Source organism: Thermobia domestica, chromosome 3 (genome assembly GCF_964235325.1).
Source record: "Thermobia domestica chromosome 3, izTheDome1.hap1.1, whole genome shotgun sequence".
In the NCBI taxonomy this organism is placed as follows: domain Eukaryota; kingdom Metazoa; phylum Arthropoda; class Insecta; order Zygentoma; family Lepismatidae; genus Thermobia; species Thermobia domestica.
This window is the reverse complement of record NC_137456.1, coordinates 282,446,145-282,471,449: the sequence shown is the minus strand read 5'-3', so window position 1 is coordinate 282,471,449 and position 25,305 is coordinate 282,446,145. Positions and strand designations below refer to the sequence as shown.

The following is a 25,305-nucleotide window of genomic DNA, read 5'->3' as shown; positions in this document are numbered from 1 at the left end:
CTTGAGAGCGAAACTTTTGAGAAAACTTTGAAGAAAGTCTCATGTTTAAATATGCGAGACACATTAGTTTCTCCGAGAAATTGTCCCCTTAAGAGTCTTCATCCCGGCGAAATTAAAATACCGCTAATTTTACAGTAATTATGTAATATCTTCAAATAGATAAAAGATAATTGAAATATGGAACAATAGCGCCCTAGATAATATTATTTTGCGTGAGGTACCGTTATCACAAGTCACCTAGTGGCTTTCCATTTTCAACTGTTTAGAAACGCGAAAATAAATGCCCATTTTCAAAATGGCTCGAAATCAAAAGCAGATAAGTGAGTCGTGATAACTTTTTCTCATGTAAAATAATATTGTCTAGGGTGCTCTTGTTCCACATTTTGATTATCTTTTATCTATTTGAAGATATCACATAATTAATGTAAAATTAGCGGTATTTTAATTTCGCCGGGATGAAGACTCTTAAGGGTAGAAACAGAGAAAGCCTGTGAAAGTTTTGAAAGACGGTCAAAAAATGGCATCAGCATATCAGATCCAGAATGCCTGCAACGTCGACTTTACTTCCGAACTTTTAATAATAAAAATTACTTTCCCCGCACAATTGACTATTCTTACGAAATCAAACATTTGCAACTGATTGCTCTGTGATGTCACAGTTCTCTGCTCACCTTCTCAATGAGACTGGAAGGAACTGGCAGGTAAGCTGACATTGATAAAAAGACAATGGTGACTCGCAAACAGGAACATTGATAGCATACTCAATCGTTTTGTAGGCCCAATACTGGGGATTCTATAATTACGCGTACACTGCCAACACTTGCTCTCGTACGTCATCTTCTCCGCTTGTTTCCTAATTGTGCTTCTCTCTGTTTTTCTTAGATTATAAAACTATGCTCCTACGTTATCCCCTACCCTTTTTTCCTCTTCCTGTTCCTGATTTTCTTAGATTATAGAACCATGCACCTTCACCATCCTTTCCTTTCTTTTTCTTACAGTGTTTCTCTCTCTATTTTCCTTAGATTGTAAAACGATGCTCCTATGTCATCTCCTCCCCTCTTTTTTTTCTTTGTGTTTTTCTCTAAATTATAAAACAGCTCTCCTACGTCATAGATTGGCTGGGAACTTTTTCACACGATTTTTTATTGTCGAACCTCATTTATTTCATTTGAAAACATAAAATCATATCCCGAAATTTAGTTATGCTATTAATCAACATTCTATATAGCTGCAAAATGAAATCCCTTATTAAATACTGTAATGAACCTGAATGTCATATTCTTCAGCTCACCCTGTATATACAAATCACACGTTTCTAAATTTTAAATAACTTTCTGGTTTGTCTATCTAGAGAACGATCATTAATATCGGTCGCTCTTTCTGCGTGTCCCTTCAAGTTAATCTGTTGGGTTTTATTTTTTTTTTTTTTCTTTTGCTTATTGTCACTACCAACCAGCTGACTCATAAGCCTAGATTTCTGCAGCTCAATCAATCACTGTGTCACTTTCGCAGTAATCACTACAAGTCCACTAGTTTATCCTCGATCACGCTGCTGTCACGGGATATTAACACACACACACACACATATATATAGATTTCTACAGACAAGCTTGCCCAGACAAAACATACTTTATTTATTTATTTTTTGAATTGAATAAAGCCCACACACACACATAACATAAAAGAATATTAATCACAATCAAGTGTCTTCGTATGTTGATCATTTTTCATATAAGTTATGACCTTCATAAACTAAAACGATTCTCACACAATTTTCCTTTATATCCTCTTGCACTGTGTGACAAAATCTTTTATATTGAAATCTTATCAGCTTTTCTCAAGTTCTATTGCATCAGTAGTAAAGTGTTAATGTCTCCTTTGGATATACACTGTAATGATGCTACATTGCACCACTAAGGTAAAGATTGTATTAATTCACAGTATTGATCAATTAGATTACGTTAAAACTCTGTCGGCTTTCAACTTTATTGCACTATTGGCGAAATCTATGCGAGACTTTGTTCTTTTGAAATGCTTCTAATTTCAATATGTTTACGCCTTGTTGTCATAGCAAAATGCTTGTCACATTTCCTTATTCCTTCTATTTAGACTTTCATACATTTTAAAGTATATTCCTCCAATCATTAGTTTATTATTATTATTATTATTATTATTATTATTATTATTATTATTATTATTATTATTATTATTATTATTATTATTATTATTATTATTATTATTATTAAAATTGTTTTTGCCTAATGTTCTTCCGCAACGTTGAAGATTTTTTGTGAAACAAAGAAAGTGGCATAATTCTCTAGGGTCTTGAGAGGAACCTAGACTTTGTTTGAACATTTTAATATCATCAAAAAAAAAAAAAAATGAAATTGTCACTGGTTAGATGAATAGAGAATATTTTTCAAGTAAGCAAAATAACAAGATTTGATTTCCCACCAGCTTACCATAATTCTTTTATGTCTTTCTAAATAAATCTTCTTTACAAGCTCAATGGTAGAACGCTCATCTGTGGTGGAAGAGTCACTGGTTAGATCCCAGACCATATGAGTGGTGGACAAACACCATGTGCCTAGGTTTTCTCTGGGTTCTCCTGTTCCCTCACACATTCTTCATTCCGCCATTTCATTCTTATCTCACCATCACCGTCTTTTTTAGCCTAGCCGGCATAATCGTGGGACGTAAAACTTAAAGATTTCATTTTTTCCCAGACCATGTGAGTTTATGGTGAACTGTATTTATGAGTTTTCCCAGGATTTTCCCCTTTTTCTCACATTACCATTCCACCAGTTCTTTCGTAATAACTCACGTTCACTATGAATCATCTTTTTAGTCTAAAAGACATAATAGTGAGACGTAAAACTAAAAATTTAATTTTATTTTAGTTCTGAATTTCAAACACATCATTCTTTTCTAAACTTTCATTACCAGAGCCACTGGTTATTCTACATTAATCTGATAAAGCAGACATCTTGGCTTTTTTTTTAAGTGCAGGTGTCACGCTAACTTTTTAAAACATGATTTAATTCAGTGTTCTAGTATTCAGAAGCCAGTTAAAACTTTTGTGTCACTGCAAATGAGACATAGAGCATGAGGAAATGAAAATGGCAGGAGAAACATATTGTCTTGTCCCTTAACTAATTAATCCTTTTGACTGTTCACGCAAAATGGTATTTATGCTACTCTTTCATACGACAGATTTTTTAAAAATCTTTTTTTCCTTAAAAAAAACTATGTAAACATACGAGGCTTAGTGCTTAATACCTAATGGTTTCCAAAAAAAAATACTTGTCCTTTTCCTGTCCTACTTTGAAATTAGATTCGCCGAACGCACGAGAGGTAAACATCTTTGAGTGTTTACTGGAGCAGCCAGCAACGTTACAAATGTTGAGTGAACGAAGGGAGAGAGAGGGACTTACAATGAAAAGAAGGAAAGCACGCCGGTCGCTTAGGCAACCAGGCACTCCGTGGAGCTGTTTGGGTGGCTTATAAGGCAAGGGGTAAAAATAAACCCACCTTTGACTTATAACTTGAATGACGCAGCTGAAAATTCTTCATTTCTGCCTCTCTCTCTCTCTCTCTCTCTCTCTCTCTCTCTCTCTCTCTCTCTCTCTCTCTCTCTTTCCCTGTTTCCACTACTTACCAATAAACAAACAATGTTGTCGGGGAGGAAGACTTCAGTTTTATTTTCTTTTAAAAAAATGAATGATTGATTTTACTAGTAGCAACGTTGCGATATGACTTCTTATTGGATATTGTCAACTTGTATATTATTTTGCTCTTCTGTATAACGAAGTTAGCTTGATTGACAGGTTGACGAATGAATGGATTTCTTCGTCTCTTAAGGATTTTTAAGAAGGAAATTGTATCAAATATCCCTGTCTGTTTCTTCCTAATATTGTTTTCTTTACGCCAACAAGATTAAATAAAAAAATAAATTAAATCTTTAATCTTTAAGTTTTCCGTCCCACAGTTATGCCGGTTAGGCTAAAGGTACGGTGATGATGAGAAATGAGTGAAATTGTGGAATAAAGAAAGTGGGAGGAAACGGGAAAACCGCGAGAAAACCCACACACGCGGTGTTTGTCCACCGCAAGGCTCACTTGACACGAACTGGGATCAAACCAAGGACCCCATACATTGAGCCACCGCGGCCCCAAATTAAACCTTCAGTTTAGCGTTCCATCGTTATGATCTGTAGGTGAAAGGAGTTCGATAATTTCTGGAAAAAAAATTATAAGAAAATTGTTAGAATAAGAATTTGGGAAGAAACGGAAAAACTTAGAGAATACCTATGAACAAGATGTTGTCCGTCACAAACCCTTATGGCCTAGGAACGAACCAAAGGTATGAGGTCTACCACTGTGCCACCGTACTTACTCATCGAAGCTAATTACTACAGAATTAGCACTCCCTCTGTTTTCTTTCATTGCTAGCTTTTCATAGAAACTTATACAGTTTAGGTCCCTTGCCTTCTGCCTAGACATTAATGTATGTTTTCTATTTTACATTCCCAGTATATCGCGAATTACATTTACTTTAATGCAAATCCCTAGCTTTAGATTTGATTTTCACAGTAACATTAACTCATACAGCATTTCAAGAAGTGCCAGTGACCTTCGAGAGATTAAAACAATAGTACAGTTTCAAATACTGCTTCAAACATTGGTCGCCGACAATGAAATGAAATTTTTGGTTTAATACCGACAATCATGTCCTCGTGGCTAAATAAGACGGATTGTTAATGGAAATTAAATTTTAATCGAAGAATTGGTGGAATGAGAATGCGGGTGAATCGGAAGAATCCTAATAAAATTCATAGTCATGTTCTTGTCCATCATAAGTTCAACTTTTCTGTCTCAACTGAAACAGATATCAATGTTCCACGACTAAGCCACCATACCCCAGCGTGTCGCTGATAATGAGAAATGAAATGGTATTGTACTAGTTTACCTGTCAAAATTTGCTAAATTATTATTTTATGATCTAGCAACACCTGACTCCTAATTCTTCTGACCTATAAACACTAAACTAATCCAACCCGAACTAACCTTAATGTTATCAAACCAAACCTAAGGTAACTTCATGATATCTAACTTACCCTAATCATAATCTACCTAGTCTAATCTATCTAGTCTAACTAAAGGGGAAATTAACCTATTGGAATCTAATGTAACCTTTTACAAAATCAGAAACCAACTAATTCTTGCATATACACTGTCGCCAACCATCATTAACTAAAAGTTGTAGTACGTTACCACCTAATACATTACCGATCCTATACAACAACCTGAAGCACTCCCCCGTAACTAGCCAGATATACACAAAGTAAATACCGGGCTTTCCATTGAAAAAAGTGCTACTGAGGATTCGGTAAGAGTACAGGTTATAATTCATTTTGATTTGCTAAAACTAGGTAAAACAATTATCACTAACATTATTGCCAACAATTAGAGATGCTACCTAAATCGTAGGAAATGCAATTCAATGAAGTTAACTATTTCACGGATATTCTTTAACTTTAAAAAAAATATCCTTTTTATATATTTACTCTGTGCGTCCGTCCGTCCGGGAGATACAAAAATCTTAAGAACTACTTGATGGATTTCTATAAATTTTTAACAGGATGTAGAAAGCCAAAGGATTGGAATTGGGCTCGTTAATGGGGGTATTCAAATCGGAACTGATAGAAATCAATGATTTCCGATTTCCACATTGATCCCTAAAGAATAAAATCAGCAATAGATAGCCAGAAACGGTTTTCTGCAATCAGTTAAGTGTTCCCAGAATATGTTCCTTCACTCTAATATCTCTACTAAAACTAGAAGTTGATCGCTATAGGGTAAAACGGTCACAGATAGCAAGAAACGGTTTTCTGCAATCAGTTAAGGTCCTCAGAAAATATGTTCCTCCACTCTAACATCTATACTATAACTGGAAGTTGATTGCTATAAAGTAAAACGGTCGTAGATAGCGAGAAACGGTTTTCTTCAATCAGCTAAGTGTTCCCATAATATGTTCCTTCACTCTAATATCTCTACTAAAAATAGAAGTTGATCGCAATAGAGTAAAACGGTCGTAGATAGCGAGAAACGGTTTTCTTCAATCAGCTAAGTGTTCCCATAATATATTCTTTCACTCTAATATCTCTACTAAAAATAGAAGTTGATCGCAATAGAGTAAAACGGTCGTAGATAGCGAGAAACGGTTTTCTATAATCAATGAAGCGTCCCAAGTATTTGTTCGCGGTAATATAAGCGAGAAACTGTTTTCTCCAATCAATCACACGTCGCAAGCACATGTTCCATCTTTATTCTAATTTCTCGACTAAAACCTGAAGTGGTAGAAATTAAAACTTCTGCTTTCAAAAATAATTTAAAAGATAATACACTATAGAAACCAAACTTCTTCCCGTGGGGCATACTGACATTGTAACTTGTTGTTTGTTAAAGCCGACGCATAATGGATCTCTTCTTTACTCCTGAATTTTCTTAACCTTTGATCTCTTTTTAATCGATTTCGGAAAAAGGAGTAACTTCTTTATTCGACTTTATATATGGTGAGTGTGTTCACTTATTACTTCGACGTATTTGCACCGCATGGGATTATTCATAAGATGGCTATATCGAAATCCGTTAAAGTTAGTGATATATAATTTGGTATCTTGACTTTTCATTTAAAATAATTAAAGCAGTGTTTCAGCGTTTTTTTTATTTCCTTACAAGGGAAGAAAAAGATGGGACTGCAGTTGTTATAAGATGGTCATGTCTCAAAAGTTCTTACAATTAGAGCCATTTCAGGGATATGAGAGAGGGCAAGACTTTGGGCGAGCAAATGCAGGGGTCTAGGCGCAAGGTTTAATTTTTGTTTTAGAATATACAGTATTTTCGATTAACTGACTCCTTATTAATAGGTCTCCTTTAGGTATAAACCTTAATTTGTACAGTCTAAATTTCTGGCTCTATTTGATCCTTTAGCATGTGGATGTGCATCGTCATGCAATAATATAACGAATTCTTTCTTTGAACAAAACAACACGCGACCAGTGTATTGTTTGATGCTCTATATTTAGTAAATCGAAACCACTTAACGCTGCAATTAGCGTGAACCATTTACCGTAACACTATTCTAGAAACAAGAAATAACCTTGAATCATCCTTTGTGAAATATTGACTGTTATTTCTTTATTTTTCTCCAGACAGAAAACATGTACGTACTTTATTTTACGTCACTAAAAGTCTAACAGAGTGTTCTATTTACGTCTTTCGAGGCCTAAATAATGCATTCTAGATAAACGCCTATTTTCCATTGAATTCGCTTGACCTTGTTTACATCTTACGCTAAAGCTTTTACGTCCTCATGTTCCACTCCTACCTCGCTTTCTCATCCACTTACCCATGCACACACATATATACACACATCTATATACATGTAGGCTCATATGAAAAATAAGATTTTGTTATGGGTAAAAATAAGAAGAGAACATTAACATGTTGACATCGTCGTCTAGGCGACGAGGTATCGATAATCTTCTTTTGTCGTCAGAAAAACTTTTTGTCTTATTTTTGTTTCTATTTCACTATTAATTCTTTACACTAAAAATAGACCACTATATATGGTTCCTTTCATCCATTTCTATAGTATCCTTTGTTTTCCTGTTAACAAAAAAGCTCTCTGGAAGCCGAACAATTGACTTTACTTTAATCTGCGTAACCATACAAATATCTTTTGCTTTTACGGGAAAGTCCCTTTTTCAATTTTTTTGGGTTCAGTTTTATTCTATTTTGAAATAGTTTTCTTTTATTTCGTAAGTCAAGTCTATCAGAAATGCTCGTAACAGCAATCAGTTTTATTTGATTGCAGTAAATACATACATGACACAATGTTTAATATGTTCTAAGCTCTTTTCCCTTTACACACCCTCCTTCTGCATTAGCCATAATGAATTCTCTGATTGTCATATTTGTATTCTCTTATATAAAAAGTACAAAAATGCCTTTACGTTCTTCGGCTCAAAGGAAGTCTTCCTCCTCCCTCTGTGTAAGCCATATTAAATTTGTGTAAGTAAATAAGAGATTCTTACTGTCTGATGTAAAAATATATAACAAGTATTACTCTACTTCCAGCGGTTCAAAGAATACTTACTTGTCCTACTGTGTAAGCCGAATTAAATTCGTGTAAGTGAATAAGAGATTCCTACTCCCTTATATAAACAGCGATTCAAAGAATTTTCTCCCTTCTTATTCTTCTCTCCGCGTAAGCAATATTGAATTGTAAAGATCCTTACTCTCTGATCTAAGTTCCCACACAACATATTTCACACCTTTACGTCCGGCGGTTTAAAGAACACCTACTCTACTGGTATTTGAAACAAATTAAATTCGTGCAAGTGAATAAGAGATTCCTACTCTCTAATATCAGAAAAAATAGCCTATAACAAATTTCATGCCTTTACGCCTAGCGGTTTAAAGAATATATACCCTTCTTCTATCTGGCAAGTAATATTGAATTGTAAAGATTCCTACTCTCTGATATAAAATATTAAAAAAAAAAATCTTAAACAAAAACCTTTAGTCTTCCGATTCAAAGGAAATCTTCCTTCTCCCTCTACGTAAACCAAATTAATATTAGTGTGAGTGAATAAGAAATTCTTACTCTCTGATATAAAAGTGTCATCTAGCGGTTCATCAAATACTTACTCGTCTCTCTACGTAAGCGATTAAATTAGTGCAAGTGAATAAGATATTTCTGCTCCCTGATATGTTTTTTTAAATATAACAAATTTCACGCATTTACACCTAGCGGTTCAAAGAATATATACTTGTGTCTCTGATTAAGCGAAATTAAATTCGTACACATGAATAAAAAGTTCTTACTTCCTGATATAAAACGCCATATAATGAATAAGAGACTCCCTGAACGTCTACACGATACACTCATTCTTCATGATAAACGTAACAGCCCACACGGTAGCGGTGTATAAAACCTTCTCGTGCAACGAGGATGGGAAATACTTGAGCACACATCATATTCACCGGACTTGTCACCTTATGACTTCGTCCTCATAATAAAACTTAATGAGCCATTGCATGGAACACGCTTTCGAACCTGTGAAGACGTTGCCGCAGGCGTGAGCCGTGAAATCACGAGATTCACTTATGGTGAGGCCATGGGTATTCGGCTCCTTCCACATCGTTGGCAGTGTGTGGTGGATTCTTTGGAAGAGTACTTCGAAGCAGTACCGTGCCATAGAAGGGGGAGAGCGGGGCGACGGCCCCAAGCGCCGAAATAAGGGGACGCAAAATTCGAGAGGAAAAAATATACGTAAAATGGAAGGAAAAAGTATTAAAAAGTGCTCAAAATCAAGGAAAAGCAGGGTTTATTTTTGAAAATTTTCTCACACTTCGTGCCAACCATGTTGGCGCTTTGCGGCTGGTCTTTTGACCTCATTTATATGTACGGGGGGAGGCCGTCGTATACTCTCTCTGCCCCGGGCGCTGATTTTCCACAGCACGGCTCTGCTTCGAAAGTGACACTGATATGTGTTTCTGGTCTTTAGATAAAATTGTAATTGTAGTTGCAATGGTTTGTAATGTAATAATTCGAGGTAAAACAGGTATGAAACGAACAATTTGTTGTACCCATTTTTTCCCTACTATATCATCATTGGGATTGTATGTTCATTCAACTCCCCGACATATAACGTTTAGATGACTAATCTTTCATTTAAATATTTCAGAATGTATTCCTTCGTTTCCATTTTCGTACAAAAAAGTTGCCATGACTATTGCAGTAACCCTCGTAGCTTTTAGCTACAAACCAGTAACAATTTAGATTTTGTGTACCCAATATGCCGGACAATGTATGTCAGTGTTTTGGCAGCCTATTCACCAATTTGGCGGATTTTGAACTTCTTTAGCAGAAATCTAATCACTACACGCTTTTCCTGCATTGGAGTAAACGGGTTCGATGTCATCTTTTACAGCACGAGAAAATATCTTATACTTCTAACTTCCACTACCAAGTGTCACGCACATACTGTTCACTTTGGAATACTTTCTGAACTCAATAAATTCCGTATTCGTGCTATTCAGACGAAATCTGGACTTTTCGTATCGTATTTTTTTTTTTTAATTTTAAATCTTGTTTAATTGTATTAAATCTCTGAACCCTCTCTTTGCGTACTGCAAATGTTAGAACAGTAGTATAAAGTATCCAAAATTAATTCAGAGCTCCTCCGTGGCTAAGCGGTTAGCGTACGCGCCTTTGGCGTGGGAGACCCGGGTTTGATTCCCGGTGGGAGCTCATGTGGTTCGGATTCCACGTTAATCAGTAGGTCCACGTCTCATATAGCCTCGCTGCTGAAAGGGACGCTAAACTAAAATCAACTCAACTCCAAAATTAATTCATAGTTATTCTTTAATTGATTTTGACAATATACAATGTCTTAAAAGGTCCCATCATGGAAATTAAATACCGCTAATTTTACAGTAATTATCTTTAAATAGACAAAAGATAATCGAAAAGTGGAACAAGAGCTCCCTAGACAATATTATTTTACATGAGATACCGTTATCACCACTCACTTATCTGTTTCCGATTTCCAGCCATGTAGAAAATCGGCATTTATTTTCGCGCGCGTTTATAAATGGCTGTAAACGGAAAGCTGCTAGATGATTCATGATCACGGTACCTCATGCAAAATGATATTGTCTAGCGCGCTTTTGTTCCACATTTCGATTATCTTTTATCTATTTGAAGGTATCACATAATTACTGTAAAATTAGAAGTATTTTAATTTCGCAGTGATTAGGCCTCTGAACTTACTTAGATATACAGGGTGTTAATGAACTATACCGACAAACTATAATAGGTGATTCCTCACGTCAAAATAAGAGAAAAAGTTCATATGGACCTGTGAGCAAAAGTGCATAGTTTCAAAGTTAGTGCTGTCCAAAATCATCGAAATGCTAAATTTCAACACGCACAATTCAAGAAAAGATGAAGTGGTGGTCCATATAAGCTAGACCGAAGTCATACATACAACATCCAAAAATGCATTCTCAATTTTGGTAATAAAACTCTGCTAATATATATAATACTGCTTTGATCAGCTTTATTAGAAATCTTGGAGTTTGGGAGTTTTATTAGCAATCTTGGAGTTTGGGAGTTTTATTAGCAATCTTGGAGTTTGGGAGTTTTATTAGCAATCTTGGAGTTTGGGAGTTTTATTAGCAATCTTGGAGTTTGGGAGTTTTATTAGCAATCTTGAACTTTCCAAAGCTACAATGGATAATTTACAAGAATTCTCAAATATACTCTCAAGATGGGTTTAAAATAGATAAAAGATAAGCCTTGGCAGCAGTAAGTACGGAATGTTTCAGCTGGTTGTTGGAAGTATTCGAGACCGCCAGAACCACGATTCATTGTGTTCTGAATTACGCGTGCTGCGATGCTTTTATTTTCACACACATAAAAAAACGTAAAATATACACTGACAAACTATATCATAGCACATGTTATTCCGAACACAGGGTACTGTACAGCTGGTATTCCCTAATACTTCTGACTTCCCGCTGAAGCCTTCCGTGTCCACTGTTGTCTAGACTTATCTTTTGCCTACTTTAGACCCACCTTGAAATCAGAACATATCTGAGAATTCTGCAGAGAGCATGCCTAGGAATTATTTCATATAGAGAATCCCTCGCTCACCTAATACATATAAACGAAAAATGCATTTCTGGATTGCGTATGTGACTTCTGTTTCGCTTATATGGACGACATTCCACGTTTTCTAGAAATCGAAACAGCGTGTGTTGAAGTTTTGCATTTCGACAGCTTTAGATAACACTAGCTCTGAAACGATGCACTTTTGCTCACAGGTCGATATGAACTTTTTCTCTTGTTTCGGTGTGAGAATCACCTCTTACAATTTGTCGGTATAGTTTATTAACACCCTGTATATACACAAAAGTTCTGAAACAGTATGAATTTGGTAGCTTGAACACCTCCTCCCCGTCCTTGTTGAAAGAAATGTGCGTAGACTACTGAACTTAGAAATTATTCATCGTACATTTATCATTACTTATATGAAAACTATTTGAACCTGCGCTCTCTACACAGCACATCATTCACATATAAGCATGAATCTCCTTGTTATTCCTCACATCTGTACATGTCCCTTTACAGACACAAGTGAAAGACGTCTTAATAAGAATTGGCAAGAGATACCATAAAGGGGAGATTTTGTCGATTACTTTTTCAATATCTCGCACCTTTTTCAAGATTTGAGCCTACTTCTGGTTGGAGTTTCTAATTCATGTATGGTCAGTGTTTTCTTTCTTCTTACGCAGTATGTAATAAACAAATACGTTATACACACAATTAATTATAATGTCAGTGATGTATGGTGTTTAATGGGCAAAACACTCCAAACAATAAAGATTCATCTTAGCGTAGAGAAATGGTTATCCTTCATTTCTCATTATCATTTGACCATGAAACAAATGGGAGCTCCTTCGTGGCTAAGCGGTTACTGTACGCGCCTTTGGCGTAAGAGACTCGGGTTCGATTCCCGGCGGGAGCTCACGTGGTTCTGATTCTACGTTAATCAGTAAGTCCACGTCTCATATAGCCTCGGTGCTGAACGGGTCGTTAAACTCAAAATCAACAACAATGAAACAAACGCCGGAGAGATACACTAATCCCGTATACAATTATGTGGTGGTGGAATGTATAACTCATAGGATATGATGCTTTAGTTTTTAAAATTTCAATATTTCCAGTGTACCCCTAAAAATTCTAATAAAGAAATAACTGCCATTTTTTTAAATATTCAATTAGAACTGAACAATCTACACAAATTTGCAATCGATCAGTGAAAACGGTATCTTTCTAGAGTTTGTTTCCAATATATCACTCACTGTCAGAAGAATTGGTCACAAACATATAAACGTCCACAAACGTACCACAAACATATAAACCTAACATTTTAACATATAGATACCGGGGTACTACAAAACGTAAGGTCTATTTCTATTTGTTTTAATATTTTTTTCTCTCTACTTCTTGTTCGCAGCATCGATCGCTGAAGCTGAGGCAAAGTTCATTTCGTTATACTATGGCTTTTTTTTTTATCGTGATCTGGAACATCGTTGATCTTTCAGTGGTTCGTGACACAATAAATGACGTCATCTAATAACGCGGAAGAGGGAAGGCAAGTAAACGTCACTCATTTTAGAAAAAAAACTAATCGAGAGAGAGAGAAACGCTAATATTAAGGTTGAAAGATGAAAGACAGGTGGGGCCATTGAACAACTGAAGAAGTCAGAGCTATTTTTTTTAAAGGAAGAAATTAATGACAGGTATTAAATCCTGTATGAGATTTTAAATTAATGGTGGATCGTCTTTATTGAAAAACAGGGATGCAGTACACTAAATATAAGTCGCTAGATTTATTTTACTTTTTATGAGATCTAAGTGGATTTTAATCAGGCTTGCCAACCATACGATAATTTATCGTGATATTCGATAATTTAAGCCTCAATACTATATACAATACAGTACAACCCCTCAAATCCGAACTAATTCGTGGCTGAAGCCTGTTCGGATTTCGGGGGGTTCGGATTACCCGGGAAATAATATTACCTACTTATTTCGTCACTGAATTGGCGGTAAAACAACGACTGAGGTTAGACAGGGTGGCCCAGTGGTCGAAAGGGCAGTGACCTTGATTGGCGGGTGTACACTCATGTCCAAAATGATTGTCGCATATCTATAACTGTCTTCTTGTAAGAATATAATTAGATAATGATTTTGAATAAATATTTAGTCTAAAAATGTTAAAACCTTAAAAAAAAACTAAATTTGTGTGGTTAAATCTATTTTTTTTTCACTTTCCAGCTGTAGTTATTTTTTTCCTGAGAACGTGTTCGGATTTGCCGGGTTTTCGGATTTCCGGGGTTCGGATTTGAGGGGTTGTACTGTAGTGCCCTTGCGATAATAAGGTTAATATACGATAATTTTAGAATGCATAATTTTTTGCAATTTTTGAATGTGCAAATAAATCGTAGATACGCATTAAATAATATTATAAAACACATATATTGAGGTTTTTAATAGTCATTCCGGCTAAAATAAATCAATAACGCTTTGAGAATTGGAAAATGGTAAACCCTACATCCATTTTTTAAACTCAACTACGTTTACGGAAGGGAAGGAAATGTTGTTGTTCAGACTAGTGTTAATAATGATTTTTTTTTTAAAAAAATAATGAAGACAGCGACGCCGATTTGGAGATTGAAACTGAAGATTACTTGATAAGTTTATTATATATTATTGCTATTATTAATAGTATTATAATTGTTTCTACAATTATCACGAGCATATAGAATATACGGTCTTTTTTATTTGTATATACTGTAATTTTAAAGACGAAAACCGATGATTTTGTACTCTGAGGTTGGCAACTCTGATTGTAATCATAGTAGCGTGCTACCTAATAAACACTAGATCAATGTTCGTAGTTTGATGGAAATTTCCCTAATCTAGGGAAATTTCGTAGATAAATTTAGCGAAAAGAAAAAAGGGAATTTTTCGATAAAACGCGAAAATCCAAAGAAATTCTCACGCTGAACGATTGACCAATATAAATGTTTAAATGTTTCTTTGTTCTTCAGATATAAACTAATACAGCAGCCTTAGTTTGTGTGTTCGTATACATGAGTTCAAAGTAGCCTAATTTATACCTATTGTTGGCTGGATGTATTTGTGTGTATTTTTTTCTTGTAATAAAAAGTGAGGGAAAAGTTAAAATTAAGCAAAAAATAAATGAATAAAACAAACGAGTTAGCACTTTCTTTAATATCTGACGACTGGTACGTAAAACAAAATTTAACTTCAACTAATCTGCCTAATGGCGTAGAATTCTAATCATAATCTGGTAAAAAAAAAATTATGACATCTCATGTGGGGCCATGCCGTAACAAATCATTTCGGAGTCTCCGTGTAATCCCAATCAGGAAAGTATTGGAATTCCCAATCAGTAAGTTGGCCCCGGTGGAAGATGGTATGTGAGAGACTCCTAGTACGCGATTAATTTTGAAAATTAAACAGTTGAAGGTTAATTATTTTCCCAGAAACCATAACACCGGATTTTTAAAAATAGATTTATATAATGGTCTTCGATTGGTTGTCCTTCTCTCATCGGGGTCCCTTGTTGTACGAATGGGTATCCAACTTCTTCTAACTATCATGAATGGGTTATAGAATTAAAACAAAACAAATTAGTCTACTAGATCTTTCGATTCCAACAGACATGAATATTACATCTAAAATTTTGATAATTATTATTACAATGATAATCATGTGATAATCGGTTTTGCCGTCATTTCAATGACTCTTTTGCCATTAAGCATTCAAGGGCCCAGTCTTAGCTGGCTAACAAAATATTGAAAGGTTCTCCACGTGTTTCCAACATAACATAATGGCTTTAAACACATTTCAGACAACAACCACGAAGAAGACGTCGTCAACAATCGTCAACGATCGTGAAGTGACTAATCAAATCAACAACATTTCTGTATAAAAGAAACCAGAACACTGCAGAAACATCACCTCCACTCTCTAGAACGTCTGGTCTTTAAGGAACTTCTTTATCCTTATCACTCTCTAGGAGGCCTGGTCTCTAAGAGCTTTATCCTCACCACTCTCTAGGACGCTTCGTCTCGAAGAGCTTCTTTATCCTTATCACTCTCTAGGAGGCCTGGTTTCTAAGAGCTTCTTTATCCTTACCATTCTCTGGGAGGCCTGGTCTATAATAGCTTCTTTATCCTCACCACTCTCTAGGACGCTTCGTCTCTAAGAGCTTCTTTATCCTTACCACTCTCTAGGAGGCCTGGTCTCCAAAAGCTTCTTTATCCTTACCACTCTCTGGGAGGCCTGGTTTCTAAGAGTTCTTTATCCTTGCCATTCTCTAGGAGGCCTGGTCTATAAGAGCTTCTTTATCCTCACCACTCCCTAAGACGTCTGATCTCGAAGAACTTCTTTATCCTTACCACTCTCTAGGAGGCCTGGTCTCTAAGAGCTTCTTTATTCTTACCACTCTCTAAGAGGCCTGGTCTCCAAAAGCTTCTTTATCGTTACCACTCTCTGGGAGGCCTGGTTTCTAAGAGTTCTTTATCCTTGCCATTCTCTAGGAGGCCTGGTCTATAAGAGCTTCTTTATCCTCACCACTCCCTAAGACGTCTGTTCTCTAAGAGCTTCTTTATCCTTACCACTCTCTAGAAGGCCTGGTCTCTAAGAGCTTCTTTACCCTTACCACTCTCTGGGAGGCCTGGTCTCTAAGAGCTTCTTTATCCTTACCACTCCTTGGAGGCCTGATCTCTAAGATCTTCTTTATTCTTATCACTCTCTAAGAGGCCTGGTCTCCAAAAGCTTCTTTATCCTTACCACTCTCTGGGAGGCCTGGTTTCTAAGAGTTCTTTATCCTTGCCATTCTCTAGGAGGCCTGGTCTATAAGAGCTTCTTTATCCTCACCACTCCCTAAGACGTCTGTTCTCTAAGAGCTTCTTTATCCTTACCACTCTCTAGGAGGCCTGGTCTCTAAGAGCTTCTTTACCCTTACCACTCTCTGGGAGGCCTGGTCTCTAAGAGCTTCTTTACCCTTACCACTCTCTGGGAGGCCTGGTCTCTAAGAGCTTCTTTATCCTTCCACTCTCTAGGAGGCCTAGTCTCTGCAAACACCTCACTACTTCCTAGGACGCATGGTGTCTAGGTCTCTTTCCCTCTCTAAGACGCCTGGTCTCTGAGAGGTACTTATCTACACCTTGGCCGCAAGAGACTTGGTTCCTGTCGCCGTAAGACACTTGGTCATTGGACTCTTACAAATTTCGCCAGTAAACCACTAAGATATCTAGAGGAACTTATATTTTATCTGCAACATTTATTACGACTGTATATAAGAAAAGGTGATTGGGAAAATTCCAAATTCCCGTGTACCATCTTTTAGTTCTATCCTCAAAGACAGTATTTTACCATATTGTACATTATACAATGCTCCAATCTTTTAATACTAAAATGATTTTTACTTTTTAAATATTACTCATGTACTTGTATTTCAACAATGGACAAAAAATCAAGATTGGATTTATTAGATTAGATTACGATAAGCTAAAAAAGAATTCTAGTTAAACAAAAAAAAAGTATAGAGCGCATAGCTCTTGTGTGAGAGATACTTGATTGAATGCTAGGCTATGTGAGATTATGGCGAATATAAGTTTTCTCAGGGTTTTCCCGTTTCCTCCGATAAGTTTTGCGAATTGTCTTTTGTGGCTTTACTTACGCCAATCCAAAATATTAACATGTTCGATTTAGAAAACTGGAAAAGATTTCACAGTTCATTTTAAACAGACTTAAAAAAAAAAAAACTATGTATACAGCTTTTATTAAAAGCAATACAATATTTTACTCAAAATGACGCGCGTTATTAGAGAGAATGCCGCCTTGTTTTCCAAGAATTCTATGAAAATTCGTGCATGTTGTAAATAGCAACTTGTAGCACGCCACGCTTTAGAAATAAATGAATTTAAAATGGTTTCCATGCAATAATACGTAATCTTTAGTTTCTTTGTGCGTAGTAGGACACATATACGTAGCTCTTGTTTACAGAGAGAGAAGAAAGGAAACATTTAAGAATATAGAGGAAAGCGTTCTGGATGCAATTAATGGCTTACGTAACTATGACGTATGTTGATTTGTCTGATTGAGAAGAAAAGAGGGTCGAGCGACTACCACCACAGACTCAGTTTCCTGCTTCTCTTACTTCTCTTCTTCTTCTTTTAACAATTCACGGTAGTCGGCCACATCGATCGTGAGGCTAATGGAGGTCTCTCCCCATTTCTTTCTCTACACGCCAATCCTTTCTCATTCACACGCGTTTAGTGTGTGACCTAACCTTCCACAGGTTATCAGGAACATTTTTCGAGTAGCGGTCGTTTAGCAAACATTATCCCCTGCCAAAGAGCAAATTTCCACACGAAACTGGTCAAATTGGTCACTTGATTCTTCTGCAAATTTTAAGCGAGTACTTTAGAAAACAATTTAAAATGAATAGAATTTCGTTCTCACGTTTAATTGCTTCATGCATGACCTTTCCTTCAAGTTCAAGGCTGAGTATGTTTTCTCATTTTTATTGGTTGACGACGCTTCTATGTACTGAATAATTGAAAAGGTAATTTTTTGATCAGAAAAATTAATGACAAAAATGATTCAATCGTGTCCCATCCTCTTAATTTATTTTTAAAAGTATGTAAGGCATTATACGTCAGAAAAGACTGAATAGTATTGTCCTAAGTGTGAAGCACTTGTTTAGCACGTTCAATATGCGTCTTAATGTGTATAATAACTGATCATTTGTTAATTTGTCAGAGTTACTTCGTGGTTGTATGGTTGCCAGTGATCAGGCGCACACCCAGATTTTTTTTTATTTGGAGGGGTCCAAGCTTGGTGATGGACGTCCAATATTACAAGCCACTACATATCTATGTACAGTATTGAACGGGTATTACCCGAAAAGACGATAAGTAATTGTAAAATATTTCTACCTATATTTTCAGAGAAAAAAATGACAGAACTAGATTATTTTTATAAGAGAAAGAGTACAGTTGAAGTGTAAGATCAAATTTTCATGCTACATCAATAATTTCCCTGTTAACAAGTATAGTTTTGTCGAGAAAGTGTACAAATGTACATTGTTGAGTTAGGAGGAGGTGTTTTGGGGGTTTGGACCTGATGGAACCTCCCGTTGATGTGCCCGTGGACTGAGACATAAAGCTGTTGATCGTGAGGCAAGAACCATTCGTTCGAACCCTACTGAAAACCATGTACTTTTTTAGCTGTCTTCAACGTTTCTATGTTCATGTTACTGTCCAGTCTAGTAGAAATTCAAAGTTTTTTTTTAAAAAAAATCAAATAATTCTTTAAAAACAAATTAAAGTAGTCTGAGGTCTTAGGCTGTAGTCCATCATGGGATCGAATCCTTCTATGTGACCCCTCCTTGCATAGTCCCATCGGATTTGGTACAAGCGGTTCTGGGTTCGATTCCTAGTGAAGACATTCGGTCGGAAAAGTGTAAAACCCTTTTCAGACCAGTCATTCTGAGTAAGGCTTTTTCCTGGGTTTTTCTCAATTACATCAGGCAAATGCCGGTATAGTACCTAACATAAAAGATCCCAGGAAGCTTCCTCCCTTCTCCATTCCTTTCTTCCTTTTCCACTTTCCCGGTGATCGACATAACGGACTTAAAAGATCATAAATACACAGAAATGTAATTCTTAATCCTAAAAAAATGAAATCTTTCAGTTTAACGTCCCACGGTTATGACCTGTAGGCTAAAGCGGGCGATAGTTAAAGCAAGTGAATGATGATGAAGGAATTGGTGGAATGAGAAAGTGGGAGGAAAGGGGAGTACGCGCGAAAAAACAAAGACATGATGTTGTCCACCACAAACTTACTTGGCCAGGGATCAAACCAGGGACCTTATGCACTAGATTTAAGCGTTCTACCACTAAACCACCGTGTTCCCCTCCGAAGGAACTGTATCTAGAGGTATGGTCTCAGTAAAGAGAGAGAGAGGGGAGGAAGGAAGCTATAATTGATAGACAATATTAAAGCAGAAAAATTATACGTGAAGACGAAGAGGTTTCCGGAAGACCCTGGAGCATGGAAGCTTCTCAGTTGCGGAAATTGACCTGCTAATAATGGCAGAATGCGTATTATGTGTATGTATAAAGCTGTACTGTTAACAGATTGTATACGAGTATATTGTTATTTGTCTTTTAACGATGACACATCCGTTCCTAAGACCGACACACATAATCCTAATAGTGACCTAGTATATACTCCTAATAGTGACAGACACACTAATTGTAAGATATTTAAAAAGACCTCAAAGAAATGATTATTAACGTTTGTTGAACTGTAGCGGAGAATGATCCAAATTATTTCCAAACAAGATGATAAATGTGGGATAAGTAATGTACGCCATAATAGTAGAACATACTACGCTTTAACAAAAAATGATTGATTTAAATGTACGTACCATACGCTCATTTACGTTACGTGTATGTAAAATAGCATATCAATTTCCGTGTGATAAATAAAGCGCAGGCGCATGATGACTGCGTTCATACTTCTTGTCCATCCTATAATATTGGAAACAGGAACTTATTATTCCAATCGGTAATTTTAATTAAATTTCCAAACTTTTTGATTTGTTTCTTTAGTACTTACTAACTTGGCACAAGGTCAAACGAAAAATGTACCTGAAATTGTATAAGTTTCTTTTCTATCCCATGATTAGTTTTCTGTAAACGGATTTCTCTTGCTACTGTTTGACTGTCCATTTATCTTTATTGTATTTTATTTATTGAGTGAAAGTAATAGGATAGAGAGACCAGCAGTAGGTTTACGATTGGAACTTTCGTACATGTGAGTGTGTGTGTGTCTACCCTTCTACTATCATAAACTCCTCTCCCCCACCCCGTCTGCACCAGGTCGTACCTGGCGATAGCATCTCTCTCTCACACTCCGACCCACACACACACACACCCTCTGCGGTGCAATCGATTTCCCCCGGGGGTCAGAAAAAGGGGGTTGCTTTTTTTTCTCTTTCCCTCAGTCACACCACCACCACCGGTGTTGCACCTGAAGCCAGCGGCTGTCATCGGCGCAGTCCCATCTTTCATTTTGTTCCAATTCTCTCTCTACCAGCCCCCAAATCCCACACAACCTCCTTTCGTTCATATAAATCAATGAATCACATGATATGCTTGTAACATCCTGTAAATTGCGTGCTTCATCGTATCCCCTATATTGTCCTATTCTCTCTATATATATACGTAGTATACATGTAACCATGTCCTTTTGACAGGGGTCCTCTCGTAACGGTAATTGTGTTTGTCACGTACGGGACATACATGTAATTGTTAAATTATTGCATTGATAGGCTCTTGTTTCCCTACATATCTTCTTGAAACACTTTTGCATTGACTGGGTATTAATGTGATAATTAAGTGCTTTGTGTGTCGTACTACAGGTAGAACTAGAATATCGTGAGCTTAAAAAACGGGGGAAGAAAGAAAACGGAAGAGTGAAAAGATGTAGATAGTCTAGTCCAATATATTATAATATACTACATAGCCTCATCATTCTTATCCCTATCCTGGCTTATATATTGTAATATATCATCGTTCTTATCTTTATCCTGACTAATATATTGTAACATGTCATCGTTCTTATCCTTGTCCTGACTAATATTGTAACATATCATTGTTCTTATCTTTATCCTGACTAATATATTGACACATATCATCGTTCTTATCCTTATTCTGACTAATATATTGTAATATATCATCGTTCTTATCTTTATCCTGACTAATATATTGTAACATTTCATTGTTCTTATCCTTATTCTAACTAATATATTGTAACATATCATCGTTCTTATCCTTATCCTCACTAATATATTGTAACATATCATTGTTCTTATCCTTATCCTGACTAATATATTGTAACATATCATCGTTCTTATCTTTATCCTGACTAATATATTATAACATATCATTGTTCTTATCCTTATGCTGACTAATATATTGTAACATATCATCGTTCTTATCCTTGTCCTGACTAATATAGTGTGTGTCTGTGAGTGAGTGTTTATCTGTCTGCCATTTGTACTTTACATTGAAAAGAGTCACCTAAAGTCACCAAATGTTGCACCCAGATAGTTCTTCATAAGATCTAATTGCGTATAAAGCTATATTTTTTCATTTTCGACTCGAGGAGGATTGAGAGATAACACGTTCTGGAGATTCAAAAAGTATAGAGTATCTCAAGAGGCATTCAAGTTAGACAACCCAAACTAATCTACTCTGTTGCAGATTGCATACCATTTAGTCTATACTAAGAACTTTCACTTCTGATAGTAATAAATAATCTGTAGTCATACTGCTATGTCACTTTCTGTAAATCTATATTAACGGTCTTTTGAATAACTTTTCCCTTCAGAGACGAAAAAAGTTAAAAATTCAAACTTAAATTTTTATATATATACATATATATAGATATATATATTACAGTACAAAGAATTTCATTTCGTTTCTTTTTTCTGTAATAATCTTCAACGTATTCCACTTTCCTCTTATCTTTCCAATATCCTTTTTTTTATATGTATATAACTTACCCCATCAGGACGTCGCGGTCGGAAAGAGGGATTGCCGCCGTCGACGGTGGCGGGCCGCCGGAGGCGGCCGGCACCCGTCCGCGGCGGCACGACGATCTACTTGTTCAAAGTTGCCGACCTTTTGCCGAGGCGGCAAGCGGTCGAAAATCGTCAAGTAAAATTCCCTTTGCCGACTCTTTGCCGACTGTTGCCAACCGTCAGAGCCGGCAAAACAATCGGAAAGGCCTCTTTCCGACCCTCTGCCGACTCCTTATGCCGGCCTCTTTTCGACGGCGGCGCCAGCGCATTTACTGCGCCTTTACGGTTGTTTGCCGACTGTTCGGCAAGACAACTTTCCGACGGCGGTGCCGGCGCATTTAATGCTCATTTCCTGCTGTTTGCCGACCGCTCGCCAAGGCAACTATTCGTCGCGGTCGAAAATCGCGCTGAAAGACGCCGGCAAGCCGACCGCGGCATCTGGTCGGCATGGACAAATTGTCCGACTATAGGCGGCAGAATCCTGATGGGGTAACCACCCGTTGTTTATACTATAGTGGATATATATTTATGTCTATGTCTATATATATATATATAATTCTGCACAAATGGTGCACTCAGAAGGGACTTTCAATGCGAAGGATTCGCAAAATCGGTAAATGTGTCGTACTCTGGTGTCAGAAAAGTGATACTCTAAGTTGGAGAACATTATACTATTAAAGATGGAAAAGGACGAAAATCAGGTATGTCTACTAGAACTTTGGAGGTAAAGAGTTTGCACATTTTGAAGACGAGAAGACATGTGTGAGTTCGTGAAGCAGCCAAAAAGTTACATACTACCAAATCAACAGTGGAACGGGTGAAGTCGAAACATAACATACGATCGTATCGAAAGTAAAAGACACCTAAGTAGAGTGCAGAGCAGAAACAACGTGCTAAAACCCGCGCTAGAAAACTTTATGACCTCCTAGTGACAAATCCTTCTCGATGCATTCTAATGGACGATGAAACATACGTCAAAATGGACACAAAAACCTTGCCCGGGGCCCAGCTTTATAAAGCAATGAAGAGTGAATTGCTTCGTGATGTGGATAAGACTATCCGGGTGTCAAAATGTGACGCCAAAATACTAGTGTGGCAAACCATTTATTCGTGTGGTCTCAGAAGTTCAACATTTTACGCGATTGGTACAATTGGAGGCGAGATTTATAGAAATAAGTGCATTAAAAAGCGTCTGCTACCCTTGTATCATAAACACAAAGTTTCCCATTAACATTCTGGCCAGATTTGGCCCCGGTCATGTATATATACAGTGGCGGATCCAGGATATGATCAAGGGAGGGGCTAAACCATCGTTTGCAGCTTTATCTAGTGTAAAGCAGGATTGAAACCCATTTTATCCAGTATATATCTGAGCGTCAAGGGGAAGCTATAGCCTCCCTTGATCCGCGCCTATATATATATAGGTAACTTCTGTTCTTTAGATATTATCTTCTCGAGTGTTGTTCTTTTCCGTACAAATTCTAAAATTACAATGTCATATATTAAACATTGTTCTCAAGCTCGTTAATTTAACGTTCCTTTATGCTAAAGAAGGGGATAATTTATGAAATAGAATGATTATGAAAGAAATTGTGGAATGAGAATGTGGGAGAAAACAGGAGTACTTCGAGAAAATCCGTGGGCACGATCTTGTCCCTGACAAACTCACAAATTATATGTATAACTGTCACGGGCGTGAATCTCACCGGGGACTCGTTCCCTCAATATTTATAAAACAGTGTTTGGCTCCCCCAATATTTCAAGTATCTTAGGTCAACTATGACCTTAATGAAACTCAACCATGTAGGAGTTTGCTACGTTCACAAAACAATGTTGAACAAAGTGGATATGAAAAAAAGTAACACAAAAGTTTATTTCCAATTATGGAAAAAAAAGAAAGGAGTTTTGGCCATATGAAGGTGAAGATGGAGTAAACTGTAAAGTAAGAAGCTGTTTTTGTTTAAATAGCGAGTTGCAAAGCGAGTTTAGACCACAAAAACCCTAACATAGTTCAAGTAAGAATTCTTGAACAAAACATTCATGGTTCACTGAGCGAGGGTCTTAGATGACAGAAATATCGAAAAAAAAAAATGTTTTTGAATGAATTGGAAACCCAATATGGCATCTGTGACTCAGCGAGGAACAAACATTTTTTATAACCTTAATTTAGTACATGAACAATTACTATTTTACCAGAGTAATTACTAACCCTTCTAGATACAGGAAAAATAAATTATTAGGGAATTAAATACTTACTTATCATAAGAATAAATAAAATATATCCGGAAGCTGAAAGGCGCTCGAGAACTCTATGAGCCACACGCACCTACTGGCAAGAAAAGGTGAATAAAATTCCTAAAACCTGAAGAAAAGAAACGAAACAAAGCTTGCTACGAATGTTTATGTGTGACTTGTAAAGTACAATGGGTATTTGTGTAAAACGTTTGAAACTAACTTTATAAGGTCAACGGGAAATCAATGTGACACCTGTGATACACTGGGGATTTGTGGGTTAGTTTTGAGAAGAAAATAATTTTGAACTATTTTAACTCTACATTATTGAGCTTCATTTACATTAGTTGTAGGCTTGTAGACCTAATAATACCTGTTTTCATCACTTCACACTGCCTTTTATCATTATTTTGTTTTTGACATATACTTAGTACGCCTTCACACTAGATCGTGTGAGGCGCTCACGACCCGTGAGCTGCAACTGCAGTTGTTAAGGACAATAGTACAGTTACAATGATAACAGTTCCGTTGCCAGACTTGTTTTCTTATCTATGCTTGTTACAAATATAATGCAAGAGGACGCCATGTTATTATGCAGAAGTGTACTGAATCGCTGTGAAACATATAACAAGTATTCTGAAATATAGTGCATTTGAATGATTTCAAATAATGTGTAATCAATGTCTAGTTATCGTAGTAAGTAGCAGTCATATATTTATATACGAGTTATGCTACAAAATAAAACCGAACCCAGGCAAAACAAAACGTTCCTTATACTGTAAAATGAACGTTCTTCCAGT

The 25,305-nt window shown here is 36.5% G+C and overlaps 1 protein-coding gene across 3 annotated transcripts in view; it reads left to right on the top strand.

Moving 5' to 3' along the window:
* The window catches only part of LOC145681096 (protein kinase C-binding protein NELL1-like), a 434,908-nt gene that overhangs the window by 315,978 nt on the left and 93,625 nt on the right, over positions 1 to 25,305 (top strand). The window lies entirely within an intron of this gene.